The following is a 20,553-nucleotide window of genomic DNA, read 5'->3' as shown; positions in this document are numbered from 1 at the left end:
ATATCTATATTCAGATTCGTCTTCATAAGTCGACTCAAAAGTCTCATCCACTAATGAGTCAATCAGGTCGATGCGGTTTACGCTCAAGATTTCGCTTGGATGGCTAATTGCATCGTAAACATTGAATTTCACGATCTCCCCATCAAATTTCATCGTAAGAGTGCCGCTTCGGACATCGATCTTGGTGCTAGCAGTACTAAGGAAGGGTCGGCCCAACAGGAGGTCTGAAGATCCAGCAGTGTTGTCCTCCTCCATCTTAATTACGTAGAAATCTGCAGGGAAAATAAGTTCATTAACTTTTACCAAGACGTCCTCGAGGACTCCTTCAGGATGCACAATAAACCTGTCGGCCAATTGAATAATAACACCTGTCTTTGTCAAAAAACCCGCGTTAAGTGATTCATAAATAGAATAAGGCATTACATTTATTGAGGCCCTTAGATCACACATAGCCTTCTTAATTCCCAAATGGCCAATTTTGCATGGAATAGCGAACATACCCCTATCTTTGCATTTAACCAGCATTATTCGCTGTAGAACTGCCGAAACATTCTCACCAACACTTACCTTTTCATTACCTGTTAGTTTTCGTTTGTTGGTGTAAAGTTCTTTGAGGAACTTGGCATACCGCAGAATCTGTCTAATGGCATCTAACAGTGGTAAGTTGATCTCAACATTCCTGAATGTTTCGAGGATCTCCTTGTCTTCCTTACTTTTTCGACACTGATTTAATCGTCCTGGGAATGGAGGTTGGATTTTCGACAGTGAGGGTTTTGCTCGGATCTGTTCGTCGTTTTCTGGAGTTTCTTGGTCGATTTCTTGACCAAGATCCTTGCCAGGAACTGGTTCCAGGATCTTTTCACTTCGTAACGTTACTGCATTCACATTCTGCCTCGGGTTTGGTTCTGTTTATGATGGCAGTTTCCCTTGAGAGTTTAATTTCTCAATTGATGTGGTCAACTCCCTTATGGATGTTTCAGTTTTCTGCTGAAAACCCTTCATTTCTCTTTGGAAATTGAGAGTTTGCTGTTGAAAATCAAGGACATTAGTTGCTAATTTATTAACCAAAGTTTTTAAAGAATTACACGAATCTTTGCATTGTTGTGGGGCTCGATTTTGGTATGGTGGTTATATCGTGGATTAGCCCCATAACTAAAATTAGGTGGTCCCTCCATCCCGGGTTGTAGGTATTGGCGTAAGGGTCGTATCGTCTTTGTGGTGGCCTAGGAAAATTTCCCACAAACATCTAAATGGGCCATAGAATCGCCACCTGAGACTAGGGCACGCATCGGTCGTATGTTCGGTGTAGCACATATTCCACATACTCGGCTGGTTTCGATTTTTTCAGTAATAAGGAATTCACAATATTAGTAAGTCTATCAAGTCTATCTTCAATGGTAGAATTACTTAGGTAGTGAACCCTTCTAGGGGTTCAGATTGGCTCGAAATTGCTGGGAATTTACTGACCATTGTAGAGATTAAGTCCCTTGCTTGTTGTGGAGTCATGTTGACTAACGCTCCTCCACTCATGCATCTACCATATTCATCTCCATGGGTTTCAAGCCTTCATAAAAGTCTTGGAGCAAAGATCGTTCGTTATACCGTGTTGTGGGCAACTTGCACACAACTTCTTAAATCGCTCCCAATAGTCGATAGAGTCTCTGCGTCTTTTTGCCTTATGCCCACGATTTCTCTTCTTAACTCAACCGCCATGATGCAGGGAAAAACCTGTTAAGGAATAAACGAGATAGATCAGCCCAAGTTGTAATGGGTCCAGGAGGTAAATAAAATAACCATTCCCTGGCTGAATCTGCTAGGGAAAAAGAGAAAGCGCGCAATTTAATTTGATCCTCAGTTACCCCCTGAGGTTTCATACTCAAACAAACCATATGAAATTCTTTTAAATGCTTGTGGGGGTTTTCATTTTGTAACCCATGGAAAGTTGGCAGTGGCTGAATCAAGCCTGACTTTAATTCAAAATCAGTATCCATAGTAGGATACGCGATGCATAGTGGCGGTTGTTACTGTCGGCGCTTACCGATTGTCAATTGTCTCGAGCCATAAGTTGAGGTGTTAAATTAGGGTTTTCGTCAACCCTAGTGTTCAGCACTTCTTCGGGAATCGACTTCTTCTTCTTTACTTTCTAACATTTGAGTAGGGTTTTCGTTAACCTAGACTCTACTCGTGGTCGATTCTAATTTCGGCGTTGGATTGCTTTGAGTTCCAACCACCATCGATCGCTTTTTCCTTAGTTTTGTTTCCTTTCGATTAGCTTTCGTAGTCTTTTCGATTTCGAGTCGAACGCAAGAGTACCGGAGCAGATCTGGTCATAGAAAACAAAGAAAAACAAGATTAGTATGTTTACCCCAAGAAGCGGCACCAAAATTTGATGCGGTCGTTGAGAGCACCAAAAATAACCTATTCCTGTAAAATAATAAAATAGAAAAAGAAGAGTAAAGGAAAGTAGGGTTGAATCCTCGGGGACCAGATTATACGAATGCTTTTTCTCAAATCTCAAGCGAATTGTGCCCAAGAAAACTGCGTTCTGGAAAAATAAAAAAATAGATTTTAAGAATTGATTTTGGAAGTGAAAATAAAATTAAAACAGATTTTAAAGTTTATGAAATTATGATTACGAAAATAATAAAAATAATAAAAAGAGTTTTAAGTGAAAAGAAATTCTTATGGGAAAGTTCCAGCCTCCGGTTGTCTCATTCCGCCTTGGGCTCAATCATTGGTTTTCGGATGATCCTTCTCGACTCGAGTAAGCCAGTTAGAGTGGAAGAGGACGCCTACGACCACCAGCTCCAAAGATTAGACTTATGATTTTTAGGGAACCTGACTCTAGCCAGTAATCTATGTTAGATCAACGCTTCTCAATTGCGAATCCTACGCCATTTTGTCTCTTTGGCTCGCCAACCTCTGACGCAGTAAGTTAACGAACCGACTATGCAATCCTTCCAAAACATACAAAGCGGCCGCCTTTGCATATGATGAAAAGCTTACTTCTTAAGGGCCATGGACAGAAGCGTCAGCCCGTAGTGGGAAGAAACGATGAATACTTGGCGAGAAGGCTAAGTACGGATTCTAGGCCTCAAGAACCTTTTTTGGGGAAATATTGACAACTTTTGGCTAGAAGGGTTTTAGTGGCTCATGATAATTGTGGGAAAGAAAATAAATAAAAATATGGAAAAAGAAATTTTATTGAAAAGAAATATGAAAAAACAAAAGACTTTTGGGGGAGAGTGTTTACAGAAAAAGATCCTCCAAATAGAGTCACTTCACCCCCTATTTATAGTGCTAGGGAGATAGTCTAATTGAACTTAAATTCTAAAAATATAATTACATTTAATTAAAGATAAACAAAGATAATTAAAATAAAATCCTAAATTTGAATAATCCTAATAATTATCTTAATATTAATTATCCTAATAGAATTAAAGAAAATAGAGTCTTCCAAAATAAAATCTCTTCTATTTGCTTTTAAGTCCTTGTGCCTTCCATGTTCGCACTTTTGGCACCATATTTGTCCCACATTGCATATTGGCCCATTTAATCTCCAAATTGACGCTTTTTCCATTGAATTTACTTTTCACCTCCAATTTAGTCCCTAAAAGATAAAAAGACATAAATAGCTCAAATTAGTAGGCTCAAGCTCAAAATAAACACATGATTAATATATAAAAACACGTGATTTTAGAGTATTATCAGTAAGATAAAAAGCCATAAAAAGCTCAAATTAGTAGGATCATACTCAAAATAAATATATAATTAATACATAAAAATATGTCATTCTAGAGTATTATCAGCCCCAAACTTCACTAGAAAAGAAAATGTTATTTTTCCGTGTACTAATCCTATGTCCAAAATAACCACATAAGTGTTCTAAAATACTTTTAAGTAATCGAGCTTGCTCCAATTCTGTTTTTCAAAAAATAACTAAATCATCTACAAAGAATATATGAGACAATACAGGTCCCGATCGTGATAACCGGATAAGGCACCACTTGCCAGTAAGGGTGAGCGTTCGATCGAATCGAGTGAAAGAATTTCGAGTTAATCGAGTGAAAGAATTTCGAGTTAATCGAGTTGACAAGTCCTGTTTTATCATCATAACTCAGTTTGAATTTTTTTCGAATCGAGCTGAGTGAAATGAAATTTGAGTTAAATTAAAAACTTAAACATGTCAAATTAAAATCTTGTTATAATATAACTAATTCCATGTTAAAGCACATAAATTTGAAACCATATATATTTGAAAACTTCTTCAAAGAAACATAATAAAAAATACTTTAGTATGATAAACTTGAATCATTAATTAACTTATTTAGGTCCCCATAATTCATATTCTAGTGAATTTTTACTTTTTTTTAATTTTCTTTATATATTTATTAGATTTTTTGAAACTTTTATAATTTTTAAAAATAAAAATTTTGGAATTTTATAACTATTTTGAATTTTAAAAAGTATTTTGAATTTTTGAAAATTATTTTGAATTATTTTGCAATTATTGTTGAGAGAGACCAGTTTGCTCATTTTTAAACTTCGCAGGGACCAAAAGGGTATTTATAGCAATCTATTATTTGAAGTGTAAAATTCAACTCGATTTGAATTGGAAACTTGAATTACTTATTCGAGTTGACTCGAATAATTTGAATAACTCGAAATTAAAAAAAATTAATTTTTTTGAATCGAATTGAATTTTGCTTACACCTCTTTGCCAGAATCTATTTCAGAACAAATACTATATCCTAGCCATTTTATGCATGACACAAAAAGATAGGGAGATAGATGACAACCCTATCTAATCCCTCTAGTTGGCTTAAATTTCTAAGTGGGAACTCTGTTCCATAAAATTTGCATAGTGAAAAAAAAGATGACAAACATAATTACTCTCAAGAGAAAATTCAGTATACCAATAAATTCCTAGTCCACTCTATCGTAAGTTTTCTCCAAGTCAATTTTAATCGCCATCCATTTCCTACCCTTATACTTGTCTTTAATTGAGTGGATAACTTCCTGCGCTATGATTATATTATCAGAAATATTACGCCCAACAATGAACATTTCCTATTCCTGCGTAATGAAATTAGGACAAATAAATTGAAACGGTCGACAATAACTTTCATGACCAATTTGCAAAAGATAGAGCATAAACTAGAAGGATGAAACTTTGTCAAGCTTTCCGGATTAACTATCTTAGGAATGATAACAATCAAAGTATTATCCAGATCTAGATCTATGGCATTGCCTGCAAATACCCTTTTAACCCACCACAAACAACATTACTGGCTGGTTGCACACATGCGCATTAAAACAATGAATTTATAAAACTATTTTTAAAGCTTGATTTTACTGTAAGTATACAGTATCACATGTAATATTTATAGTTTCAAAAGAACACGAAGTATTGCAAAGGGTCGAACCCAAAGGAAGAGGCAATTGAGCGATAACTAGTACACACGATAGAGTCTAAGTGGCTACTAATACGATTTTATAGTATGACATTTCATGACATGGTAAGGTAGCAAGAAAGTTAAATATGCTACTCTAAGGACTAAATTGTAAATAATGTAAAACTAAGGGACTATCCAATAAAGAACTAATGGGGGTTGATTGACTTCTATGTGGTTCACTGAACATCGAAAAAAGGGACTTAAATTGCATCAATTCCTAAGTGGCTCCATTTTATCTTTCAATCTCAATTTTACCGATTTAGACGAATTAGGTTCAATTTATCTTCCGATCTCATTGGTTATTCCGGGACTAATGAATGGGTGCGTGACAAGATTACCTTCCGGTCTCACTCGCCTATATGTTCACTTAGGGGTGTCATTTCCAAAGGTTCTTAGTTCTATTCGATTTGTCCAATTTATTACGATTTAGTTCTTTGTCCAAAGATTTTAGTTTACCCACATCTCCATCAACCAACCTCCTTTGAGGTTTAGTTGCTCGTGCTCAAAGTGAAAGAATTAAACATGAAAATGGAAAATAAGGTAGCCATGAAAATACAACTCAAGAATAATATAAAACTTAAGATTTTTATGCAGGAAAATGTAAACAACATGAAACTAAAAGCATTTAAAGAGGAAATCTAAAGCAAGAAACATAAAAGGAACAAGTTTAACATATTTAAAGTAAGATAAATTGAGATATATTAAACTAAAGCTTAAAGAGTCTTGAAAGTAAGGTATAAGGACTGGAAATATAAATAAACCTTAGCTACATTAATAACTAACTTAACTAATACTAAGAACATTAAGAATAAGAAACAAATGCAGAAAAATAAACTCTAAACTAATGTAGAAGAAGAGAAAATAAAAACCTTAAAAAAAATGCAAAGAAAAACTAAAGAAACTTAGAGAAAAGTAAACCTAAAATTAAGCTAATATGTGTCTCTCTCTTCCTTATCTGGTTTTGGTTGTTTTAAAGTGACTTCTGGTGACTTTTTATTGCTAAAAATGCCCCTACATGGGCCTTGAGTGATTGGTGGATCAGGTAAACAAAGACTACCCTTTTTGTCCAAGTTTGTTCCTTTGACGAAGGTGATATTGTGATACCTAGAAGAGGATATCGCGATAACTCAGGCTGTATTGAACCTTGGGGTCCTTCTTGAAAGGTGGATATCGCAATACCCAAAGTGGATATCGTAATACCACTGAAGGGAGTCTTCAATCTTCTATACTGTTGGAGGTATCATAATCCCAAAGAGTGGATATCGCGATACCCTTTCCCTTGGTGTTGTTCTCACTCGTTTTCAACCTCTAACATGTCCCTACATCACTCAATGACATGTTAGGCCTCCCAATGGTGCTATTGGCTAATTTAGGTTACAAAATGAGCAAAAATGAGACATTTTCACTTATTAACTAAAAATGTAAAAATAACGAAAAACTACGCTAAAGATGCTATTTTGATCAAGAAAAAGCTTCTTAAGCACGCCAAAAAAGTCTAATTTGCCACATCGATTTATGGCATATCAATTACCAACAACATTCCACTGGTTTTGAAAAAAGAGGGCATGAAAACCATTACTACCTAGAGCCTTCAATGGAGTTATATCAAATAATGTCATCTTAATCTCTTCATTCAATATTGACTATTCCAAAAAATCAACATCAGAAGAACTAAGTCGTGAAAAAAGGAAAATCGAGAGTCCCTTCATGGGTTGTGGGACTTCTCCATATAACTTTTGAAAAAAAACCAACCACCTCAGCTTGAAGGACATTTTGATCAGAATTCAACTCACTATTATCAAGCTGTAAAGCAGTAATACGATTAAACTTTCTCCTTTGAATTGTACGACTATGAAAAATATTTAGTATTATAATCTTCCAAATTAAGCCAATCATATCTGGCCTTTTGCTTCCAAAGTAACTCCTTGTGATTAAGAACACTCTCCAAATCGTCTCGAACATCCATCTAGAGCTGAGCTAAGCGATTAGAATCAGATCGTTCCATCGCCCTTTGAATATTATAATCTAATCTAATTTTTTATTTAATTAAAATGTCATGTGTCAGACTCTAATTGGATTTGTATTATTTTTAAATGAAGTTAACAATTTGGACCCAAATTAGTAATTGAATCAAAATTTAGGTACCACTTTTGACAAAAAAAAATCCAATACTTAAAGGGGAGAAAAACACTACAGTTTGAAGCCAATTTTTCATTTGAACATTTTTTTTTCTCATCAATTATAGGTTTTTTTCAAAAATAACCCAAAATAGTTCATTAATTACGAAAATGACTCAAGATAAAAATTATATACATAAATGACCTGAAGTCCACAGTGCCCACTAGTGCCGCTAGTGTATCAAGCAGCATCGCCTCCTCATCATTAGCCAATCATCGACTTGTAAAAAAATAATTTTTTTGGGTGTTGCCATTGTGTCAGGCGGTACCGGTATGTGTTTTTCGAAATACGGGTGAAAAATAAGGGTATTCGCGATGGAGACAAAAAAGAGAGGAAAAATGATACTTTTTAATAGGTGTCATCGGCGTGTCAGGCGACATCGAAAAGTAAAAAAAAACAATTATTTTTTGGGTGTTGTCGATGTGTCAGGCCGTACTAATATATATGTTTTTTTATAATAAAAAAAGTGGCTTGAAACAAAAAAAAAACCAAAAAATTTTATAGGGTGTTAGAGGTGAAAGCTCATGACTCCGTTCGGTGATCTGAACGGTGAGGTGACGTGTTTAAAAGCGGAGAACAACATATCTCCAATTGGTGATGGTCTGGTAATGCGAAATGGAGAGCGAAGAAAGAGTAGTTCGAAGCTTTGGTAATTGTTTTAGAAGATATGAAGCTTGCTACTGGGAAATCTGAATCATAGAAGTCAACAAGAAGGAGGAAATCTCTTCTTTGGTGTCCAAATCGACATGAAAGGTCACCATAAACATTGACATCGGCGACTATTGAATACGATAACTAGGGTTCTCAGTTGAGAAGAAAAAGAGAGAAAAAAATAAAATAAAAAACAAAAATGACAACGTGAAAAAATAATAAAAACGAAAGTTATGTGAATTTTAATGAAGGTTAAATGAGAATTTGAACCAAAAAAGAGAAGCATTTAATTTCCATAACCCAAGACATAAATTTAAAGGGAAAAATATTTAATATAAATTTTAATGAGAATTAAATGAAAAATTTAAAGTTGGTGACAACTTTTAAAAATATATTTTTAAAAAATATTTAATGGGAATTTGAAGGGAAATTAAATGTTGTTCCCCTTCCAAGGGCAGGTTCTTGTGCGTTATTCACCAGTCCGCAACTGGAAACAGTATTTCCTGTCAGACTTGCATGTGTTAAGCATGCCTCAGCCTTCATCCTGAGCCAAGATCGAACTCTCCATAAGATTCATAGTTGTATTACTTATAACTTTCTTATTCGTAGACAAAGCCAGTTCGGAATTGTCTTTCCTTCCAAGGCATAACTTGTATCCATGCGCTTCATATTTGCTTGGAGTTTGTTCCCCAAAATATAACCATCCCTACCCCTCACGTCAATCCCATGAGCCTCTTATCTATTCTTATTCGATCATTGCGGAGGGTAAGGGAAAATAAAAAAACTCACATTGGGTTTAGGGATAATCAAGCTCGAATTGATGATTTCCACCACGTTAAGGTGACACTCTACCGCTAAGTTATATCCTTTCCCTGCCCCCATCAAGAAATATAACTGACTAATCTTAAGTTAAAGGATAGAGAAACTTAACAACGTAACTATTCTTGAACACCTTGGAGCTAGGCTTTCCTTTCGCACTATTATAGATACGTAAATAATGGAAAAGTTGGATTCAATTGTCAACTGCTCCTATTAGAAATAGGATTGACCATGGATTCGAGCTATATACACATGGTTTCATAAAATCGTACGATTCTCCCGATCTAAATCAAGTAGGTTTTACATAAAGAAGGTCCTCCTCAACATGTTCTATTTGATACAAGTAGGAGAAGCAGTATTCTTAAAAAATTAGAGAAATCAGAACCAAGGCAAGATGATACGAATCAACCTCTTCTTATTGTTCCAAAGATCATACCATTTCTGAAGGAACTAGAGTTACAACTATTTTCCAATTCCATTCAAGAGTTCTTATGTGTTTCCACGACCCTTTAAGACCTCGAAATTTTGACAAATTTATTTTCTTTTCTTAGGAATACATACAAGATTCTTCACTACAAACAGGACAATATTAACCCCACGATTAATTACTTCATTTATGAATTTCATAGTAATAGAAATACATGTCCTACTGAAACAGAATTTGTAACTTGCTATCCTCCGTAGAAAAGATGATTCATTCAGATCCACGTGAAAGCCCAACTCTATTGCATTGCCAAAATCCATGTTGTATATTTGAAAGAGGTCGACCTTGTTTCTCTCATGGTACAATTCTCTTCCTGCTGAGCCCTGACAACCAACTTCCACTATATTTATTTTAAAGTTGGTGACAACTTTTAAAAAAAAATATGTTTAATGAGAATTAAATGAAAATTTTAAAGTTCGTGACAATTTAAAAAATATTTAATGAGAATTTCATAATTTTTTTTACTTTACAAAGCCTTCTTACGTTTGAAAAATAGAAAACTACATAAAATTATTTTATGCAACCAGTGCATTCTCATAAATCTCTCAAATCTTTAATTTAAAATATTAAATTCCCTTTTATATCTTTATCTATTTATCTTTTCCTTTCTCATTTTTTATTTTCCTTCTCCTGTAGCTTTATCTTTCTCTCATATCTCGTTCTTTCTCACACTATCTCATGGATTATTTATTTTTAGTTTTCATTTCCTGAGTTTTTCAATCTACTAATGGTGACTAAGAAGATAAGAACCATATGTGAAGTAAGCATTGGCCAAAAGCATCCCTCATTGGCGATACAAAAAGAAATTAAAATTTACTGATTGGTGCCACCTTTAAAGTTCCCATTAAATATTGATTTTTTACAAAAATTATCACAAACTTTAGAGTTATTATTTAATTTCTATTAAATTTTTCATTAAATATTTTTTCCTGACCAATTTTTTTAAAAAACGTCAATCATTGGCTCATTATTGGAGGCAATGCCATCAATGTGTCAAGTGATAGCGACGGACAAGATAAATTTCAAGTTATTTTTATATATAATTTTCACTTGAGCCATTTTCGTAATTAAGTAATATATTAACATACTATTTAAATTTTAATGTTATATATTAATATATTAAATAATTTATTATTATAATAAATTATAGTAATTGGAATAATATATTTAAAATCACTTTTTTTCAGTAAACAAAATTTTCACGAAACAATCCTTAAATTATAAATATTTTTTTCAAGTCTTGAAGCTCACTTATATATAATCATCCTCAAGTGTTTTAGGGTTTGGAAATTTGATGGTTCATTATGATACAATCCAGCTGCCGGAACCTCAAAAACTTTCTCAATTGACTGACAAATTCAAGTTTTCAAGTCAAGCCACACACGATTCAAAGTCTTTAAAACCATCAATGTGAATGAGAAACCTATGCGGGAAAAGAAAATAGAACAAATGGAAGTCATTCATTCTTTGAAACAATGGCAAGTCAGACAAATTCTAATGCCTCGAAAGTTTGAATTCAAGATGGGAAATATTAAAAGAAAATAAATTCAATACCCCCATTCACACATCTAATTGATTCATCACTCTTGGCATTTAGACTCTTTTCCTCCGTAACTGGAACCACACTAAGAATTATGCTTAATGGGTGGCAGATTTTAGGGGAAGGGTACAAATCCAAAAACAAGAAACGCCTCAATAACGAAAAACCCAGTAGGGAAAAAAAACAAGGGGAAATCTAAAGAGGAAAACCCTCAAGAGAAAACTCAGGAGAATGGTTAATGTTGCGCAGCTATGACTCGAAGCGCTTCCATGGATTTAAAACGAAAGGCGACCTTAAGGAGCTACGCTTTTGTATTTATCAAACAACAAAATCTATCAATTGGTTATGGTGTGGGGATATTGGGCTGGATTCTGGGGGACTTTATTGAGGTATATAAGAGTTGAAGAGAGAAATGTTGGGGCTTTGAGAGCTTCAATGGCGGGCTTGTTGAGAATCAAAGGTTTCTTTTACGACGACCCAAATATTTAATTTTATTTTTTTTGTCACCAATAGGCCAATTATGGAAGTTTTTAAAATTGGAATAATAAAAATTTAACTCTTAATATTTATAAATCATGTAAATTTAATTTTTATTTTAAAAAAAATTAACTCTTAACATTTACACATTGTGTAATTTAATTTTTTTTTGCACTTTTGTTTTCATTTTTGTGACATTGAATGTTATTTTTAAAATTATTGAGAAAAGATGAAAACTATTATCTTGAATTTTAGAGATGTCTCCTTTTTGTATATTTTAATCAAATTTAGCTAATAAATTTGATTTTTTAGCTTTAGGTAAAAGGGTTGCAAAGAGAAGTAAAACTAAAACTAAAAAAAAAAAACAAACAAATTATACAATGTGTAAATGTTGAGCTTTTTTTTTAAATAAAAAAGACTAAATTGACATAATGTATAAATATTGAAGGTTAAAAATGCTATTATGTCAATTTTGAAAGTTGCACCATTAGCCAACCAGTGATAAAAAACACAAAACTGCATAATTGGGTGGTCATTTTGTAACTTTTCATAGTTGGTTGACCTAAAAATATTTACTAATAGTTGAGTGACCATGTTGTAACTTTTTATAGTTGGATAATAAAAAAAAAATACTAATAATTGAGCGACTACTAATGTAGTTTACTCAAAAAATGTTAATCTAATAAAAACTAATTTGGCATGGTGACAGGCTTGGTTGATATCTTTCAAGTAAAAGCTAAGGCAATGCTTGAAGGGTTGAAACTAACTTGGGAACGGGGATTTCGACAGGTGGAAGTGGAAACCGACAATGCTCTCTTATTGGAAATTTTGCATTCTGGTTTTGCTTGTGTAAACAATATAACGAAAGTCGGATTGCTCCACACTTGGATTACTAAGGATTGGCAAGTGAAGCTTAGACTTTTATTAAGAAATGGCAACAGAGTCCCTGATTGTTTGGCTAAGGAAATCTTGAACCAATTGATCATTCTTGATGAACTTTCGATCTATGTGCGACATCTATTGGAAATTGATGTTTATCACGTAATGTCTGATGTAATTGATGGAAATTAGACTAGTTTTGTTTGTCTTTTTTTTTTCTACCAAAAAAAAAATTCAAAAAATATCAACAAGGTTTTTGTTTGGCGATAAAGTTGTGGTTTTCAAAATTTTGAGATATTATATTCGAATCTCATCTTGTGTAAATAATATGTTGGTTATTAATCTAAAATTTATTCTAATTTAAATTTAAATTTATATATTTTATTTGAAAATATTCTAATTATTATATCAACACACTTTATAATATTTAGTTACTTTATAATATTTAGTTGGGGTGTATTATTTATATATTCCGACTGTGAATATACTTATACTTGACTTCCTAAAAGAAATACTAATTGATTTTTTGGATTCATAGTGCCCTACAAGTTAACTCTTTGAGAAGGAAACAAGAAAAGTCAACCACTTGTTTGACCAGAGTAAATTCATTTGATTACTTTAAAATGTGACATTAAATCAAATTATAGCATTGATGTTAAAGAATATAAAGGGTACAATTCACGTTATAAAAGACATAGAAACTGGATTTTTTATTTAAATAACTTAAATAATTTAATTAAGTACTAAAATGACTTATCTTTTTAATTAAACACTAAAATGACCTAAAATTTACAGTAAAAGTTGGTGGAGCCAAATTATATGGCGCCACCAACTTACCACGTCAGTAGAGAGCATAAAAAAATTAATTTTTTAGTGGAGCCATATAAAATGACACCACATATATAAATACCATAAAAATATTACAAGTTCTAGAAAAATAAGGGACTTCAAAACAATTTTTCATTTTCTGGTGGAGTCAACTTAAATGACCCCACCAGACGTATACCTCACACCCTTCTTTTTACTTTTTTTTTTAACTTTTGTCTTTTCTTTAATTTTTCTCTTTTTTAAGTTATATATTTTTCTTATTTTAATTTGTTTATTTATTTTATTTATTTTTGTTATTAATTTTAAAAAATTGAAATGTATATTTGAGTTTTATAATATATATTTTTAAAATCTTAAATATTATTTTTTAAATTAAGTCTTATAAATTTTAAAATATATTTTTGATTTTTTAATTTTAAATATTATTTTTAAATATTAAATATATTTTAATAATATTTAAACATTTAAAATTTTAAATAAAATTTGTATTAAAATTCTTTTAAAAGGTTTAAATATCTTTAAAAATAATTAAAAATCATAATTAAAAAATTCTAAAAAATGAGGGACTTTATAAATAATTTTTAATTAATTCAAATTTCACTTTTTAAATAAAATATTATTTTTAACTTTTAAATAGAATTTAAAAATGGTTTGAATATTTTGGCTTTTTTATAAAATAATACAAAAATTTAATTTATTATCAAAATAACTCATTTTTAATTAAACACGAAAGTGACTTGAAACCTACGGTAAAAGTTGGTGGAGCCAAATTAAAAAAGGGTCATTTGATAATTAATTAAATTTTTAGGTTATTTTTATTAAAAAGCGAATATCTTTAAAATTAATTTAAAAATCATAATTTAAAATATTATAAAACAAATTAAGTAATATTTAAAATATTAAAAACTAATAATAAATTTGAAAGGTCATATCTTTAAAATATTTAAATATTTTATATTATTAAAATATATATTTAATATTTAAAATAATAATATTCAAAATTTAAAAATAATTAAAAATAATATTTAAAATTTTAAAAATATATATTATAAAACATTTCAAATATACATTTCAAAATTTTTAAAATTAATAACAAAAAAAATAAATAAAATAAATAAACAAAATAAAATAAGAAAAAATATAAAACTTAAAAAAATTAAAGAAAAAGACAAAAGTTAATAAAAAAGTAAAAGAAGGGTGTCAAGTGTCAGGTCTGGTGGCGCTATTTAAGTTGGCTCTACTAGAAAATGGAAAATTGTTTTGAAGTCCCCTATTTTCCTAGAACTTGAAGTATTTCCATGATATTTATACAGATGGCGCCATTTTACATGGCTCAACCAAAAAGTTAATTTTTTTATGCTCCTTGCTGACGTGGAAAGTTGGTGGCGCTATATAATTTGGCTCCACCAACTTTTACTGTAGATTTTAGATCATTTTGGTGTTTAATTAAAAAAGTGGGTCATTTTGGTACTCAATTAAATTATTTGGGTTATTTAAATAAAAAAGCTCATAGAAACTTATTAAAATGAGGTGATTCACACCGTAAAAGATGCGAAAAGTTGTTAGAATGATGGTTTGAGAATGTTGAGATTAAGTTTTAGCAGAGTATAGATTATGTATGCCTCCTCTTCCTTGCATCAGTATTAAGGAGGAATATCTATAAAGGAAGGTTGGTTGAGCGTGGTTTGTAGCCATTAAGTTCTCTATTCTATATATGCAGTGGTAGGATGGCGCATTTCAACTGAAAGCATTATAAGGGTGGACTTGAAGGGACTAGGCGAAGGGTTTATTAAGTTAAGATATGACATATTGAAGTGTGTCATTAAAAACTTTTTTTCATATATCTTCTAAGAGTTGTGTGGACTCATTTGGTATGACGAGACATTCAAGAGATGTTTACTTTATGAGGCTATAAAGCCAAGCTTCAGCAAATTGTGTGTTGTTCCGAATGGCGATGTTATAAACAAGGGCGAAGGGAGAGGGTAGGTAGCAACCTTGACCTCGAAAATGAAAATTTGCTTCTATAATCCCTTTAGTGTTTAAGAAATCATAAGTTGATAAAATTATATTTTAATCCTTTCAAAAAAGTTTATTCATTTTTACCCCAAAACCATTTCCTAACTTCACCTTGGTTATAAGGCTAAACCATGTTGTAGTTAATAGATGGTTTTGACGAGCCATGTTATGATGAAGCTATATCAAATCTAAAATTAAAAGGTATAATGACTTTTTTGGTCCTTTAACTTTATAAAATAAGTCAATTTAGCCTTCCATTTAATTTTTCACCTCTTTTAGCTTTTGAATTTACATTTATTGTCAAATCATCTCAAAATAGATAAAAACCTTAATGTTTGTTAATGATGCGGTCGTTGAGAGCAAAAAAAATATCCTATTCCCTGTAAAATAATGAAAAAGAAATAGTAAAGGGGAAGTAGGGTTGAATCCTCGGGGCGGATTATACGAATGCTTGTCTCTCAAATCACAGGCGAGAATGTGCCCAAGAAAACTGCGTTCTGAAAAAAAAAAAAAAAAGAATTTAAGAATTGATTTTGAAGCGAAAATAAAATAAAAAGAATTTAAAGTTTCTTGAAATTATGATTACAAAATAATAAAATAATAAAGAGAGTTTTAAGAGAAAAGAAATTCTTATGGGAAAGTTCCAAGATCCGGTTGTCTCATTCGCCTTGGGCTCAATCCTTGGCTTTTGGATGATCCTTCTCGACTCAAGTAAGCCAGTTATAGTGGAAGAGGACGCCTCGACCACCAGCTCCAAAGATTAGATTTACAATTTTAGGGAACGACTCTAGCCAGTAATCTATGCTAGATCAACGCTTCTCAATGGCGAATCTCACGCCATTTTGTCTCTTTGGCTCGCCAACCCCTAATGCCTGACGCAGTAAGTTAACAAACTGACTATGCAGTCCTTCCAAAACATACAAAGCGGCCGCCTTTGCATATGCTGAAAAGCTTACTTCTTAAGGGCCATGGACGGAAGCGTCAGCCCGTAGTGCGGAGAAACGATGAATACTTGGCAAGAAGGCTAAGTATGGATTCTAGGCCTCAAGAACCCTTTTGAGGGAAATATTGACAACTTTTGGCTAGAAGGGTTTTTTAGTGGCTCATGATTATTGAGGGAAAGCAAATAAATAACAATATGGAAAAAGAAATTTTATTGAAAAGAAATATGAAAGAACAAAAGACTTTTGGGGGAGAGTGTTTACAGAAAAAGATGCCCTAAATAGAGTCACTTCACCCCCTATTTATAGTGCTAGGGAGATAGTCTAATTGAACTTAAATTCTAAAAAGATAAATACATTTAATTAAAGATAAACAAAGATAATTAAAATAAAATCCTAAATTTGAATAATCCTAATAATTATCTTAATATTAATTATCCTAATAGAATAAAATAAAATAGAGTCTTCCAAAATAAAATCTCTTCTATTTGCTTTTAAGTCCTTGTGCCTTCCATGTTTGCACTTTTGGCACCATATTTGTCCCACGTTGCATATTGGCCCATTTAATCTCCAAATTGACGCTTTTCCCCTTGAATTTACTTTTCACCTCCAATTTAGTCCCTAAAAGATAAAAAGACATAAATAGCTCAAATTAGTAGGCTCAAGCTCAAAATAAACACATGATTAATATATAAAAACACATCATTTTAGAGTATTATCAAATTCCCCCTACTTAGTCCATGCTTGCCCTCAAGTATGGTTCCTATCAACTATGAAAGCTAGATTCTGCCATAAAAGAAATACCACTCCAAAGTTTCATAAAAATTAGTTAAAAACGCATATGAAAAATAAAGAGACCTCTAAGCTTGCTTTAAGTAAAAGCAGAAAAAGTATTCCAATTATTTCACACAAAATTAAGATCGACTTGAGTTATGCCATTTAGGTAAATTACCAAACCTACTAAGACACCTTAATTATTTCCTCCTTTAGTCCCCAAGTGCAACTTTATTAGTACTTATTTTTTCTTCTTTTTTTTCCTTTTTTGATTTTTTTTTATTTTTTGATTTTATTATTATTTATTTACTTAGGAATATATTAAACCTTTTGACGCGAAGAGAGATGACAACCCAAGCACCCACCCGGTTACTTTCATTAACATACTCCTAAAATTATTTATTTCGGTTAGCGGAGTTTTACCCAACACGTCACACAACCTTTTGACATGAAGTAGAATGACAACCCAAGCACCCTACCCCGGTTACTCAGTCAGTCACGATTTGAGCCATACTTATAACCTCGACTAGCGGAGTTTTACTTATCACGTCACACAACCTTTTGACACGAAGTAGAATGACAACCCAAGCACCCTACCCCGGTTACTCAGTCAGTCACGATCTAAGCTGTACTCATAACCATGGAAAACATTTATTAAAAATTAAACGATATTTAAAATTCTTGAGAAATCAGGAAAGAAAAAAATTTAAGTGTCAAAAATAAGTTTCAATAATCACCTAATAGCCATGAACATTAATTAAGCATGCAATCATTTTAAGTGTTCACTTTATATTAAACTTGATCAATTTTACGAAAAGCAAGATAGAATTAACCTATTAATCACAATTATTTTTAGCCTAATAAAAATAAAAGCAGTGGAGATGGAATCAATTATGGAAAAATCATAACTTCCTTAGAAGGTAAGAATCATGCATGAAAGTCAAGCAAGAGGCAATTCTGGTAAAATCTTGGGCATGAAAAAGCAGGATATTCTTAAAATAAATAGGCGTAAACGAGCACAAAACAACAAACAACAACAATATGACAACAAAAATAGCAGATAATAACAAGATAATAACGAAGAATGTCTCCCCACTTAAAACACATAGTCCTCGATGTGAAAGTAAAAGGAAAACAAATAGGTGGAGAAAAAAAGTTTAGAAAAACTCCCATGTATAATTCTGGTCGGTTGGTGCACTCGGTGGAGAAGAAGATGGCGAAGCGGCAAGAGGTGGAGACGGAGTGGGTGACGTGTGCAATGTTGGTTCGGCTTCGGGTTCTCACCATGGTCGCTAAGAAATCGGCGGTGGGTGGTGGAGGAGAAAGGAGTCGGCGGTTATGGAGAAATTTGGGGGGAAAAATGTAAGGTTTGAGGGTTTTATTTGCTGAAAAGGGGTGTTTGGCTGCAGGTTTTAGGGATTCTAAGGCTGGAATAGGACTGTTTGGCTGCAAAGATATGGCATTCTGGACTGGAATAGAACTGTTTGGCAGCATGGATAGGGTTGTTTTGGTGCACACTTTCTGTCTTTTTTTTTTCTTCTTATTTTCGCTTCATTTCACCTAGATGGAAGAAGAGAAATTTATTAATATTTAACTAAAATAAAATAAAAAGAAAAGAAAAAAATAAATAATAAAAGAAAAAAATAAATAAAAATAAAAATAAAAAGAAAGATTGGGTTGCCTCCCAACAAGCGCTTGTTTAACGTCGTTAGCTCGACGCCTTGAACGGTTTTATGGTGGTTCTAATTGAATTTTCTCGACCGTGTGGGCCTGGAAATTCTCGTAAAATGGCTTCATCCGTTGACCATTGACTGTGAACCGCTTTCCTGATTCTTCACTCTCTATTTCAACTGCGCCATTTGTAAATACTTCAGTCATAATAAAAGGTCCTTGCCACCGAGATCGAAGCTTACCTGGGAATAGCTTTAATACGGAGTTATAAAGCAAAACTCTTTGTCCTACTGAGAAATGCTTCTGAACTATATTTTTGTCATGAAACATATTTGTTTTGTCCTTATAAATTCGAGCATTCTCGTAAGCATCATTGCGAATTTCCTCCAATTCTTGAATATCCAATTTCCTTGCCTTCCCCGTAGGCTCTAACTCTATGTTACATTGTTGAATAGCCCAATAAGCTTTATACTCCAACTCTACTGGTAGATGACACGCTTTGCCAAAAACAAGTCGATACGGGGTCATGCCAATTGGTCCCTTATCGCCGTCCGATAGGCCCAAAGCGTCATTGAGTCAAGACTCAATCCTTACGGTTGGGTCGAACCGTTTTTCCAAAATTGACTTGATCTCCTGTTTGAAACCTCTGCTAGGCCGTTCGTTTAGGGATGGTAGGCTGTTGCTATCGATGATGAACCCCATATTTTGATAATAGTGCCTCCATGACCTTGTTGCAAAAGTGGGTACCACGATCAGCGATCAAAGCTCGAGGTGTTCCAAACCTAGAAAAAATAGTTTGTTTTAGAAACTCCACAACAAAGATTAGCATTATCATTGTGAGTAGGCTTTGCTTCTATCTACTTAGAAACATAGTCTCTGCAAGAAGTATATATCGTTTCCAAATGAAAAAATAAAGGGCCCATGAAATCAATGCCCCATACATCAAAAATCTCACATACATGAATGGGGATAGGGGCATTTGATTTAGTCTAGTGATATTACGTATCTTGACATTTATCGCAAGACTTACGTGAAGTTAAACGCGTCGTGAAAGATTGTAGGCCAATATAGCCCACACTCTAATACCTTGTGAGCTGTCCACTTAGGGCCAAAGTGACCTCCACAAGCTTCTGTGTGACAAAAAGTAAGGAAAGAGGTTACCTCAGTTTCTGGAACACATCGTCGTATTATCTGATCTGAGCAATGTTTCCACAAGTATGGATCGTCCCATATGTAATTCCAAGCTTCGCGTCTAAGCTTATTTTTTACGGATTGAGCTAACTCAGTGGGCAGCGATCCCGTGGTTAAGAGATTAACTATGTCTGCATACCACGGATAGTAAGCCTCGGTTGAGAATAAGCTTTCGTCAAGGAACTCATCCTTTATGGGATCATCATCAAATGGAGTTTTTATCCTACTTAAGTGGTCGGCCACCAGGTTTTCACACCCCTTTTTGTCACGAATCTCGATGTCAAATTCTTGGAGCAGTAAAATCCACCTAATGAGCCTTGGCTTTGCTTCCTTCTTTGCAATTAAGTACCTAAGAGCTGCATGGTCAGAAAAAATAATCACCTTAGATCCTAGTAAATATGATCAAAATTTTTCTAAAGCAAACACAATAGCTAAAAGTTCTTTTTCTGTGGTTGTGTAGTTGCTTTGTGCAGCATCTAGGGTCTTTGAGGCGTAACGGATGACATGAGGCTCTTTCGCTATCTTTTGTCCCAATACGGCTCCCACGCTACGTTCGCTTGCATCGTACATAATTTCAAAGGGATAGTTCCAGTCTGGTGCTTGTACTATAAGGGCGGTTACCAACTTTTGCTTAAGTGTATCAAAAGC

General features: G+C 33.0%; 1 non-coding gene across 1 annotated transcript; it reads right to left on the bottom strand.

Annotated features, from left to right (window-relative positions):
• Positions 1 to 11,061: 11,061 nt before the first annotated feature.
• Positions 11,062 to 11,183, bottom strand: LOC128289565 (small nucleolar RNA Z266). Its single transcript, XR_008279211.1, has one exon. It is a non-coding gene; the product is annotated as a small nucleolar RNA Z266 (small nucleolar RNA).
• Between the last annotated feature and the right edge of the window lie 9,370 nt (positions 11,184 to 20,553).

The sequence above is a fragment of the Gossypium arboreum genome, chromosome 2 (assembly GCF_025698485.1).
Source record: "Gossypium arboreum isolate Shixiya-1 chromosome 2, ASM2569848v2, whole genome shotgun sequence".
Lineage (NCBI taxonomy): Eukaryota > Viridiplantae > Streptophyta > Magnoliopsida > Malvales > Malvaceae > Gossypium > Gossypium arboreum.
This window is presented reverse-complemented; position numbering and strand designations above follow the sequence as displayed.